Raw genomic sequence first — 14,268 nt, forward strand, 5'->3', positions numbered from 1 at the left:
CCAACCTAACAGATTTTTTGCAAACTCCCCACCAGCACCAAACTGCCAAATATCTATCCCAGCAGAGTGCTGGCCCCCTGACATTGCAGATGCTGAGGTAACAGCCAGTATCTACAAAGCAAACCACACAGCATCAATGGTACCAGATGGTGTCCTGGGTTGTGTCCAACAAGAACTGTAAGAAGAATGGAATACCAAATAGCACTACTGCTCACTCTCAGTCTTACCACAGGATATGTACCCAAAGAGCAGTGTACAGCAACAGTGGTCCCAAACCACAAAGGTGGTGCCTGAATGGATACTGCAAACTATCAGCCCTCAACCCTGACTATCTTGGTCGGCAAAGTAATGGAGAGGATGATCATGGACCCCAGGAATAACGAGATTGGGTACCTACAGACATTGGACCCTACCCAGTGTGGATTTCATAGGGCAGAGCCTGCCCCTTAAACATGTCTGACTCATGTGAAACAAGCACCAAGGCCATTGATGAGGGGAATGTGGTTCACACAGCCTATCTGGGCCTTGCTAAACCCTTCCATACAATACCCCAGTTGTTCAGTACAGATAAGCTCACCAGCCTAACTATAAACCCCTATCCAAGTAGATGGGTTGCAAACCAGCTCAAGGACAGAACTGACCTGGTCAGAAATGCTGCAGCCATGTCAGACTACAAACCAGGTACAACTGGCATCCCACAAGGCACGGTCCTGGGACCTCTCTTGTATGGTATATATGTCACATAGGTACAGGTCAGCATAGAAGGACTGTGTCTGAACAGGTTCGCAGATGACTACAAACTGCCCACCATATCGTACTCTCCAGCTGACACAAGCATCCTACAAAAGGCACACATAGAAACAGACAAGTGGTGCCACAGCCATGTCAACAAGCAAAATGCAGAATAGTGTATAGTCACCCCCTGTGGAAACACAGTATGTGGCCACAAATTACCACATAGGTGTTAAACCATTAAGTACATTAGGAGCAATAAGAGACCTGGGGACACAAGGTGATAGATATCCTGCATGTGGCAACCATGTGTCTGTAGTGGTTACATAAACATACCATATACCCACCTAATCATGAAGGTAAGCACAGCTAGGTCAGGGGAGGTCATTGTGCCTCTCCAGTCATCCATCAGCAGCCTCACAATTGCGTACAATGGCCCTTGTGGGATGTACCTTAGCAGACACCTGCATCAACTGGAAAGACCCCACAAATACCCCGCCAGGAGGATCTCAAAGCTGTAACAGATGCCATGTGTTGCCTGATTAAACAAACTGCAGCTCCACACAGTTCCATACCACCTGGCTAGAGGTGATCTGTGCCTGATGTATAAAACCATGACCAAGCTGGAATTAATGGACATTTGGCACCATGTAAAATCTGACTGCTGGTGACCTATGCACATGACAGGCCTGAACCCCAGCACTGACATAAACAGGACATGCTGTACCGATTGGTCCATAATCCAGAAGCTCACTCCACTCATGACTAAACTCCCAGTACAGGTTGTCCAGGGAGTCCCTCATTGACTGTCATCCAGAGGAATCATGATGACTGGATGGGAGATTGTAGGTGTACCCTGGATATCACCTGTATGTCATGGGTAGACAGAGGCACAGCACACTAACCTTGAAATATGTCATGGCAAACACCAGTAAATATGTGTGTTGAAGGACAAACACTCTCTGACTAGCATTAAAAATGGCCTAGGGTACATGGCCATTGTTTGTCACTGTCCACACAAGTTGTGGAATACATTAACAATGTCGGACAATCTTGTTCTATGTTTTCCATATCTGAACAAAAAGCAACATGGTCATATCTGCACAACTGGCCCTCAACCAGTCTGGTGTGCTCACTATAAATATTACAAGCAGTGATAGGACTGAAACCAATGATACTGTCCACCACAGTGAAAGTACTGAACCAGTACACTATACGACAATACACTGTTTGGTCAGTATGAAAGGATGTTGACAACTGTATGCAAACTATCCCATGGCAACCCTGCAGGCACAGCATAATGCCTGTTAGGTTCAGACACAAAGCAGCTGGGCAGTAAGAACACAACCTGACATCCAACACTCAACTGTACATGTGAAATATAGATTAAGTCCACACACAAACACAAATGTGGTGGACCACAGATCTCAACATATGGAAAGTTTATTTACTTTTATTTATTTTATTTTATTTTATTTTATATTTGTTGACCGGGCTAGTCTAACTGGATATATTTCCATTTTCAGTAGAGGCCTGGGGAGAAAAGCTCCAGTAGTAAAAATGTAATTAGAAATTTGAAATACAATGCAAAAGATACAAATTATAGTTGAGACATGATAAATGAAAGTAGTTCAATATAAAATACAAGAAACTGCATTGAAAATGGAGATGAAAGAAGGTATTTACACTAATATAAAAGTGACAAATGTGTGTGTTAAATTATTTACACAATATAAAAGGAACAAAGGATATAATAAAAAACTGAAAATAAGAATGTTTTGTGATAATCAACAGGATAGATTCCACCAGTGTGTTCTATTGTGTTCACCAGTTCCTGTTCTGCATCAGAAGTATGCATTAGAGTTGGGAATACATAGAAGGAGGTGGAAATAATATTAGCAAAAGCCAGACGGTTAGTCGGGGTTACTGCAGGGGCATAATCAGGTTGTTTTAAGCTGTCTTTTGATTTTTTTGTTTAAAGAGAGGCAAGGTAGAAAGTGAGGTTAGTTCGTTGGGGAGTAGGTTCCAGTTTTTTCCCACTGTGTTAGAAAACAGGGAATCACCAGCTGTGTTGTTAGTCTTGGTTATGCTAGCTAAAAGTTTGCTTGAAGAGCGTAGGGAGTTTAGATTTGTATAGGGGATTATGAGATTAGAAAGTATAGGAGTGCTGTTAGGTTGATAAAATATCTTGTGGGCAATGGTTAGTTGGGAGATTTTTAGATGGTTTTGAAATTCAAACCAGCCTAGCTGCATTAGATTTAAACAGTGGTGAGTTCTAAAAGGATTGCCAGTGGCAAATCTGGCAATGTTGTTGTAGGCATGAGCTAGTTTGACAAGGTTATTTTTCTTGAGGTTAGTGTATATGGGACATGCATATAGAAGAGTTGAAATTAAATGGGAGTGTGCAATCTTGGTTCTTGTTATTGGTGTTAGGAAGGCTTTGATTCGTTATAAGGAGCCTATTTTTCTGTTGACAGTGTCTATGGTATTATTTATGTGGATATCAAATGTAAGGTTATTGTCAATAGTAATACCTAACAGCTTGGTGGTAGAGTCAGGGTATATGGTTGTGCGATTATTTGAAATGACAGAGAAATCTATAGGGGAGGACTTACTAGTGGGTGTAAAGAGATGGAGCTTGGTTTTTTAGCATTGAGAAGGAGGCAACATTTTGTGAACCATGTTTCAACTGTGTTAAATACATTCTGAGTCAGAGAATGTAGTTCAGATGGGGAGCTTACTGAGCTTATTAATGTTGAATCATCTGCATATTGAATGCAGGTGGCTTGTGGGATTGCTACATGGAGGTCATTGATAAAAAGAAAAAATAGGACCGGGCCTAGAATAGAGCCTTGAGGGACTCCGAGGGTGACTGGTAGAAGGGAAGATAGATTATTTTCCCAGAGAACTGCTTGTTGTCTATTGGTTAGGTAGGACATGAACCATTTAATAGACAGAGAGTCAAGGGAAAAGGATTCAAGAATGTTGATAAGAAGGGTATGGTTAACCATGTCAAAAGCTTTTGAGAGGTCAATAAAGATTGCAGATGAGAGGTTGTTGTTATTTCGATTTCTATTTATAACATCTGTAAAGGATAACAGGGTGGTAGTGGTGCTATGTGATGGCCTAAAGCCACATTGGCACTTAGCTATTATGTTATTTTGAGTTAAATGGTTTAAAAGTTGTTGGTGAACACATTTTTCCATGATTTTTACTAAGGGAGATAAAAGAGCTATTGGCCGGTAGTTAGAGTAATCATTTGAGTTACCACCTTTGTGAAGGGGGATAATATGGGAGATTTTCCAGATGTCTGGAATGATTCCTTCCTTAATGGTTCTGTTTATGAGGATGGATATGGGATATGAAATTACTTTGGCTGCTTTTTGGAGGTATTCAGAAGGTAGCTGGTCAGCAGAAGGAGTGCAAGGCTTCAGTTTTTGAATGAGTTTGTAGATGAGAGTGGTAGAGATAGGTTGCATATAGAATGCTGGTAGAGTGCTGGGTATGGAGGTGGGAAGGCTTGAGTTGTCTGGAGTAAGCTGACTTGCTAGTTTTTGTATGGTTTCTGTAAAGAAGGAGTTGAAAGCATTGGCAGTTTGATGGGGGGTATCTGCCTCTGTCTGAAGCAGAGTAGGTGTACGAGAGTGCCCTGGGGAAAGGAGTTTATTTATAATAGACCAGAACTTATGGGTGTTGTTTTGGTGATTTTGCTGTAGTTTACAGTAGTAGTTCTTTTTATCTAAGAGTATTGCTTTTTTGTACTATTTCTTAGTTGCTTAAAAATTTGTTGATCAGAAATACTTTTCTTAGCTCTCCACTTAGCCCAGGATTTATTCCTAAGTAAGATTTTTTGTCTAGTTTCTTTGGAAAGCCAGGGGGCTGGTTTGGCCTTCATTCTGATGGTCCTTTTGGGTGCATGCTTGTCAAGGATAGATAGAAATTTAGAGTTTAGATAATTGACAGCCTCTTCAAGTGGTAGAGTTTTCAAGGGGTCCCAGTCACAGGCACTCAGTTCATTTTGGAATGATACTGGGTTAAAATGTTTGTTGGTGTGCATGATTCTGTATATGGGGGGAATTGAGATGTCATTTTTTTGCCTAAGGATGTAGGTTAAAGTATGATCACTAATATCGTCAGGTAGCGTTCCTACACTGTTAGTTTGTTTATGTGTATTAATGAGTATCCAGTCTAGGGTGCTCTCTTTTTTGTTTGGTTTATTGATTCTGGTTGTAGAGGTGATCGTTTGACTGAAGCCATGAAGGTTGATATGGGAGGAAGGATTATCAGCATTGACAGTTTTCCAATCAGTATTAAAATCCCCAAGTATAATAGTTTCTTGGGGGTAAATTGAGGACAGCCAGCTTAGAATATACTCTATAGTACTAATGTCATTACCGGGTGGTAGGTAGATGCAGATGATATATACAAATTTGTTTTTGTTAATTTGAAATCTGGTGATAAGTACTTCTGCCTTGCTATCTTGAGGTGGAGAGAAAAGTAAAGAGGAGATCTGAAGTCCGTCTTTGAATAAGACTGCTACTCCTCCACCCTTACTTTTTATACGGTCTTGTCTCAGTACATTATACCCGTGGGGAATGATTTCATTATCTTTGGTCTCAGGTTTTAACCATGTTTTTGTCAGACAGAGGATGTCAAAGCTATGGGTATCTAAAAGGGCATGGAGATGGGTTACTTTGTTATTAAGGCTGCGGATATTCAGATGTCCTATTAGGAAAGAGTTGGGGAGTATGGGCTGGGTTATTAGGGTAGGTGGACTGTAGGGCCAGGGTTAGGGTGGATGTCACCATCTTTTAAGGAGGATTTAATGAGTCTTAATGCAGAGTTATTAATAAAGTTGGTTAGATATTTTACTTTCTTTACTGTGGGTATATTGTATTCAATGTGGGAGAGTCTATGGTATTTAGGAAGTAAATAGCTGGGAGTTGAGTTGATGTTTATTTGACTAATAGGTAATATAAACATGTGTATTGCTGTCTGTTTAGGAGAGTAGTTAAAATGGTAGTAGTATTGTTCTTCAAAGGAGGTGAGGATATAGGTATAGGTCAGGGCAGTTGATAATATGGTTATGAGTATGGATTTGGTAATGTTGGTTTTTACTGTTAAAGGCATCTTTAGAGATTATGTATAAAAAGTTTTAGGAGTTGTGTAGAGATGTATAAAGCAAGCAGGTAATGAATGAGAAGAGTAGGAGTGGAGAGGACAAATTTTTAGTGGCTGAAGGAAGAAGAGGTGTGGTAAGTAACAATGAGGAATGGCTTGTAGAAGTAATTGATAACTGGGATGGGTGTGGATACTTTAGTAAATAGGTTGGTGAATATGATTGGTAAGATGAGGGAGGGGATGTGGTACGAGAAGTATAAGGTAAGGACTACTGGGGTTGGGTGGGAAATGGGGGTAGGGTAGGGGAGCAGAGTGAGCCCGCAGGGCGAACTGAGTGGGTTACAGCTGAGAGAAGCTGGGAGACAATCAGTTATATAGTGAGAATGGGTTCTATAGGCTAACTAAAGGTAAGAATCACTTTCTATAATTACTTATTAAAAGACATAAAGGGGTAGGTGTATAGAAAAGATGTATAGGAGAGAGAGGTAATAGTAAGGAGTTCTAGCGCAGGAAAAGTAACTGGTTAAGAAAGTTAATGAAGTAGTTTTAGGACATATGTAGTGATGGACAGTTGAATAAGCTTTCTAGTGAATGTATAAAAAACACTAATAAGGTTACCACCTTTCCTATATGTCAGAGGGGTTCAAGTTTATTAATAGTAGTCACTAATAGGGAAAATACTTTACCTATCAGACAGAGGGAGGTAGATTACAAACAGTAAGGGTAATAGCAAAGGATAACAGAGGAAGGCTACATCACAGGGCTACAGGAGTGTGGCTAGCAGTAAAACAACTCTACATGCTAAGAGTTCTGCTGTCCTCTAGTGGAGTAAGAAGGGAGTTACATTCAAGCCTGAAGATGGGAGGTAGAGGAGGAAAACAAGTAGGAAAATAGGAGTTGGCCTAGGGGAAGGTCCTCGGGTGTGCTGGCCCTTACAAAAGGTTCTACTGTAAGCACTCACAAAAGTTAGTTTAGTACCTATAAAACAGTAGGTTATCTCCTACACTGTGAGGCTAGGTGAGGAGAGTCTAGGTAGTTCACGTAGGGTTTCCTGTTGGGTATGCCCTTCTGTTCTTGATTGGTTTCCTTCTACTTTGCTATGTTGCAGTAAGGGGGAGAGCCTCTAACACAGGCACAAGGCTTTACACTGAAAGAGACATAGAGGAGAAAGTAAAATATAAGATGGCAGCTAGGTGAAGAGCAATGCAGAAGTAGGAAGAGAACTGGTGATGACAAATGCTAATCAGTAGATGAAATAGAGTGTGAGATGCAATACAGTTTAAGCACAGATAGTCAAGATATATCTCTACAAAACAAATAATTATGTTAAATTTCAAACAGTAAAAACACACGTGGTGGTAACAACTAGATAATGTGTACAGGAAATAGCATAGCAAATATGGCATTAAGTAACATCAAACAATCTAAGTTAAATGTTCAGAGCACAGCATATAGTCAGCAGTTGTGATCGCATTTTAATGTACAGCTTTAAATTAAAGTTGTGTGTGTTAATAGCATGCCGGCCAGAGAATTAGCACAGCTAGCTGACAACAGCGGTTTACAGTTTAACAGTAAAAAATAACTTAAAGAGAAACTAGGTGAGAGAAAAACATGGGCATGCTCGCACACTTAGATAAATGAGACGTGTCAGTCAAGAAGCCATATAAACTTTGAACTGGGCATGCTCACACACATAGGCCATGTCACAGTTCAGCAGTTGCACACACATATCTGGCATTTGTATGTGTTAATACAGGAACTTCCCACAATACAGAAATCTGCCCAGTGCACACAGTGAAATTACAACAGAGACATAAGTAAAGTAGTGGATCCCACTCATATGCAAACATCTGCCACAGTACACAAGTTGTTCATAGAGATAAGGAAAGCTATGGCAATAAAGACCCACAAACAGTTTATGAGCAACAGATACTTACATCTGACAGGTAAACATATGGCCGTAGAGTTCAATACTAGGCTGTTGTCCCTAGGGAATACAGAAGGCTATCCCCAGTGTATTTGGTGTCTGCCTCTGCAGTACAGTAGGCCACTGTGCCTCTGCAAAGTTAATGCATATATATGCTCTCCCCCTTACTGATGGATAGTAACAGATGTACATACCTCTTCATAAATAATGATGTCAGCACACTATACATATGTCAGGAGCAAAAATGATGCCCAGTAATTTGAATAGTGCACTTAGCTACTGCATCTCCCACAAGTGTCATAACATAGTTAGGTAGGGGTTTGAATCCTGCAAATGCTCAGTGTGTGTGTGAATGTGGGGTGGGGAGTAGGGTGTGTGCAATTCTATGTGTAAGAGAAATGCCCCTTTTGGCAACTAGTACAACACACCACATGCTGCATATTCCACTGTCTAAACACTGATGATGTCAGCACCCTATAAGTACAGCAGGAGAAAGCAAGCCTCCCAGTAATGCAAATAGTGCGCTCTGGTACTGCATCTCTCTCAAGTGTCATAACACAGTTAGGTAGGGGTTTATATCCTACAAACGGCATGTGCGTTTTTGTCACACAGTTTGCCCATGTGTGTGGAGTGTTGTTCCCAATATTGCACGACATAGATTATATCAGTAATGTCAATGCACACATGATGTATGTGTGTGCCACATACACATATGTACCTGTGACCTTCAATAGTTCCAATGTCTGAAGCCTGCCTCATGTGAATACATGGAATTTGCATTAGACAACTTTATGACTGTGATTTTCTGTGCAGGGGCTGCATGTGGTATGTGAATATACAGTGTGAGTTGTATATGGTGTCATCCTACCAGCGAGGGATACACGTCTGGTCTGGAGCATATAGTCCACATGTTGTTGATGAACAGGTGCAGCATGTTTTCACCTCTTGTGGGAGTGGTAACAAGTTGTTCCATAGCAATTCAGTGAATAAATGCTAGGAACCTTTCAGTTCGGGTCTTGGAGCTAGAGTAATGCTCACACTCTATGTTTGGGTAGTTGCAGTCCACCCATATAATGGTGTTTGTAAAGACCGTCATATTCCCAGTGTTGTCAGGAAGGCCAAGTGGGTTTTCCTGGTATGGGAGGGTGGTGTGTGCCAGGCTATGAACCTGAAGGCAGTCTAACCAACTGTTAGTTGCACCTGGATAGGCTCTGATGCTTTGTGCTGTGCCACCAACCTGGAGGTGTGTGTATCTGTGGTGCCTTTGGATACTTCCCCCCTGTTCTGGTTTGGTGCATGTTTAGGGGACGACAAGCATGGTATGAGGTATAACCTGGCAGTGATGGGGTGCACCTGGGAGCCTTGACCCAGGATTCTGTTACTGCAGAAATATTGCTGTTCTCCATGCTAAGGACAGTTTCCAGTGCATGCATCTTGTTGGATTGCTGTCATGGTAGGTCTATGTGAGACTGGTATTGTATTCACTGTAGTATCCCACTCCACCTGCCAGGTTATGCCAGTACTGAGTTAAGAGAGCTTAGCCCCCACTGTGGCTATGTGGTTGCATCTCTCACATGTGTTGCAAGGTTATGGGAAGGAGAGAGGGTTGTCTGTGTACATGAGGCAGCTGTAACATTGCCACATGACTCACAGATTCACCAACTGGACCAGAGAGGAGATTGACAAGTGACCTTTGCACATGCTACCATAGTATTGTGAATTCCATAATAATTAACAACACATAGGGCCAATGGGGAACAAGGTACTCAAGGTGAGTATGTGAGGGTGTAGTGCTTCTGATTTGTTAGTGCTGGCATATATAAATGCTTTTGTGAGCAAATGCCAGGTAAGTCGTATGCAATGTGTTACAGGCAACGTACATGCAAACAGGACAAACAGTGATGTTCTGTCAAGTGAGACATGGAAATCAGTAGAGTAAGCAATACAGATGTCACTAGGATCCACAGAGGTGCTGTAAATCTGCATTGCAGGTGGAATCAGTGTTTCAGGGAAATAACAAGCAAACATGCATACAAACAAAGCTACAGTCAGCAGGCCTGGATCTAGTCTATGCTACAACAAACAAGGTGTACCACTTCCAGTAGGTAACAGTGCAAATATGCAGGCACTACAAGCCTGTACCCAGAAATTCACAGGTCAGATGGGCAGGGTCCAGCCTCACCTCCCACAAGTGTACAGACCATATACCTTTGTAATGTAGAATAACCAGCCTGAAACCCAAGTGCTCATACCGGAACTAATACACATTTCGAATAACAGACACTGAGCCCTCACTCAGCAGTTCAAAACTTAGTAGGATGTATGCTACCTGTCCTGGCACCACAGTATCCTTGACATTTATGGAGACTCTCCCTCCTGTCATAGTTGGTTCTGTGTTTTGGGGCTGTCAAGCATGGTATGAGGTGTGACCTTGTAGTGCTAGGGTGCTCTTGTGAGTCTTGAACCTGTTGTGTATTACTGCACAGATATCAACATCCTCAAACATCCTCATTGCAGAGTCGAGTGTGGACAGCATGCAACTTGCAGTTTACATGTCCATCATTGAGTATCAATACTTACATTTTCTTATCCCCTGTGCTACCTATGTAGGTGACCTTCTGTTGAAAGCCTTACCACCAGTATGCAAAGATGTGCAGACATTACACTATGGTAATTACTATGGGTGTACAAAACAATACAATGACAATCATACTGTTACTGCATCAGGCATGCTGGGATATACCCACAATGATATCATTACACTGTACTGTTGACAACATGATATTATTACTACACTTCTATGTAGTCACCCTGTGCATCAGCACCATGTTAACCTGTTCCTGCACTGATGTTACAGATTGCAGGAGGTGGCACAGTTTCATCATATGCACAGGGTGTGTACTTGGTATGCCTGAGTCTGCCACTGATACAACCAATTGACATGTATGTGTGCGTGTGTTGGTGAGGGACATCAGTACAAGATGGAGCAATGTTGATGCAGTGTGTGTGTGTATGCGGTAGCCCTAGGTGTTATCAATTCGCATGTGTGTATGCATGCACACTGTTCCACCTCATGGCTGCCATATACAGGTGTTTGTGGACAGCCACAGACTGCACCTGCCAGATCATACAGATCACTGTCTCTGGCCACAGACACAGTACCTGTGCCTGGCAGGTGTGCTACGGACCATATCAGGTACTAAGCCACACTGGGTACTGTCATCAGAAGCAGGTGGTTGGTGACTGGAGACAGGTCCCTGTTGGGACTGTCCAGAGCCACGTGCACGTGGTCTCCTGGGGCGGTCTGATGACAGCACAGAGCCAGCATTGCTGGGGCTGCTGCTGGCAGTATGGGAGCGGCTGCGGGCCTGTTGTCGTCTGCGACGACTGCCAGCTGCTGCTGTTGCTGGCATACACCCACGTCGACGCCTCAACTGTCCACCATTGCCCTGGCTCATGGACATGTAGTTGTGGAACAGATCTAATGTGTTCCCCCAACGTCTGTCAATGACCTCGGTGAAATTACGGATGGCAGCCACAACATCACGTACACTGTCATTCATAGCTGTGCGACATGCTCTCAGCTCCCTCAGACCCTGTCTTGTGTACCGTTCCATACATGACTGTGCCTGCATTACAGCCCGAAACATAGCTGAGGTTGAAAGACCTCTGTGGGCACATCTGACAGGGGCAGTACGCCCACGGATGCTCCCACGAGAACCCCTGGACATCTGCCTGTGTGGTACCATGTCAGGACCCTGGCCATGGCTGCTGTGTGGGGATGCATGTGCCACTGATACCACATCACCCTGGTCAATGCCCACTGTATCCTGTCCATCACCTAGGGACATTGGTGACAAATGATGTATTGGCAGGATGACTGATCACATTGATGGGGTCGACAGCTGTGTACTGTCAATTGGCTAACCAATGACGGACCCTGGCACACCTCCCTGTGCCATTACACAGGTATCATGATTATCACTATCCACGGCAGCTGATTCAGGTTCCCTGCTGCACAACATCAGAGCGGCACCAGAACCTTTGGGAGTAAGAAAGGAAACACAGTTTACAATGTGTACACAATGTTACCACTGATACACACAGGCACACATGCACACATGCACACATGCACACAGGTGCACATGCACACAGATGCACATGCACACATGCACGCATGCACACATGCACACATGCACACAGGTGCACATGCACACATGCACACAGGTGCACATGCACACATGCACACATGCACACATGCACACATGCACACTCCTCAGTATATGAGATATCAACACACAGACACAAACACACCTGCAATCAAACACATAGCACTACTGCTTGAGCCTATTATTACTATTAGTATCAAGAGTATTGAAGGTATTGTTATTACACACTCACCAGCATGGATAGGCTGCCCTGCTGTTACACCAGAGGGACCTGCAGAAATGAGACATTTATTGTCAGTGGGCACAACTGTGCCATTGATACTGTGAGTACAGTTCAGTAGTACAACAGTTGGCTTTCACAGGTCTACTGCTGATATTGGGAATATCACTCTTGCACAATAATTACCGAGATAACAGCTACAAACCGAGGACACACCTCACACATGCATAAACTACCAGTGTACAGAACAGTCAACTATACATATGGCATGTTACCTGCACGCTCCGAGTCCTGCTGTTGGGTGGCTCCAGCCTCCATCATTATGCATGTATGTTGCTGCTGTTGCTGATGGGCTGGAGCCACAACACTTAGGAGTAGTCCCTCCAGTCTGGTGAGGGGGGATGTATAGCCGCCCCACCACCTGTGGCAAGCTGTTGCCTGTGGATATCCGATGCACGCTGACGGACATTTCTAATTAAATCACTGCAGTGATGGTGTACCTGCTCATATGTCCGGTTATGCATGCCTATGTCATTTATCCGACAGACCAGGTCTTGCCACAGTGCAGCCCTCTCCTGCTGGTTCTGGCTGGTGCAGGAAAAGAGTATTGTGAAATCCCGCACCAGGCTCTGGTGTATCTCCTCATCATCCGCAGCGGAGTAGGTAGGGTTTCGCTGGTGAACCATAGCCCTGAAAAGGAAAAGAAAAATATGTCAGCAATATATGAGAGCAAAATATGGCACACATAATACACATAATACTCGACTGTAGTGATATAACTTAACTCCCATATATAGCATCTGTCTGTCTATTGGGGGATACACATGTAAATGACCAGATATCAGTGCTCAGCCAACAACTGTGCAACAGTACCTGGCACATTCCATAAGACACACTAGTATACTCCAGCAGTCAGCACACTGATTCAGGTCCAATGCACAACATCACACTGGGGGTTTGTATCAAGGTACTGTATGGGGAACATTATCAACCCATGCACTGCATGCAATGCACGTTACATATTTCACTGGTAATGCACACTACTCTTACTTGCCATAATCCTACCTACACCGCAGTCACATGCAGGGTAACACAGCACAACATATGGCAATGTAGTATGTTTGGATCACAATACCTCACACATCTGTCTCTGGCCTCACACCAAGGACACACACTACCATGACAGACAGACAGTCATGCTGAGCAATCACACCATTACATAACATGCACCCAGTCACTGGCACACTCATTCCACCTCACATAGTTGGTTTGCAATGGGTTTGTGGGTGTGCATTGTGTCTTAGGTAGGTAGTATGCTATTGGCCCTGGCTACCCTGTCCCTTGTGACACATGTGATGTGATCGTACCTGCTCCTGTCAAACAGTTACACAGGATGACTCAAGTGGCATATTACCTATCTGCATAACATTCAGCAGGGGTATGTCTGACATCTACTCATGGGGAGCCTTGCTTCTTAATGCTGTGTGGTTTACTCTAGGGTATGTCTTATCTGTGGGTAGGAACCTGTACCTCCCCAATGTGCTCTTTACTGCGGTGACAAGGACGACAGACATAGGTCATTTAGGTTGTGGATGTTGTGAGATGTTACCATGGTTGTTGGATAACTGTCATGGGTGTAACTTAACTATGTATATCCAGTAGTGGTAACCTCTATGTAGGTAGTATGGGTGCGCTCTGTGGTCTTGTCAGCCACTCTGCATAGGTAATGTGTTTGAGTGCATTGTCACAGTTTCTTACGTATGACTGTGTCCTTCTCCATATCCGTATCTGTCATGGGAGGTACATACCGTGTAGGACATTGTGGGGTGTAGAGGGGTACAGTGACCTAGATGTCCATAGCTGACACACCATGTCTGCTGATACACAACATGTACAGGTATTACAGGACTAGTGTGCCACTGTGAATATCAATGGGGAGCCTATTGTACACTTGTTGCCCCTGTTCCCCCCTGACACATGCAGTGGTGAGCAGGCAAGCACATATGTGTTGGTTACTGGTGTAAGTGTTTTGGAACGGGGTATGATACTCCAGTATCCACACTGGTGTTCACTCCATGCCTTTCTCACCAGGCACCTGT

This window comes from Protopterus annectens, chromosome 3.part1 (assembly GCF_019279795.1).
Source record: "Protopterus annectens isolate FY-2018-M chromosome 3.part1, PAN1.0, whole genome shotgun sequence".
NCBI lineage: Eukaryota > Metazoa > Chordata > Ceratodontiformes > Protopteridae > Protopterus > Protopterus annectens.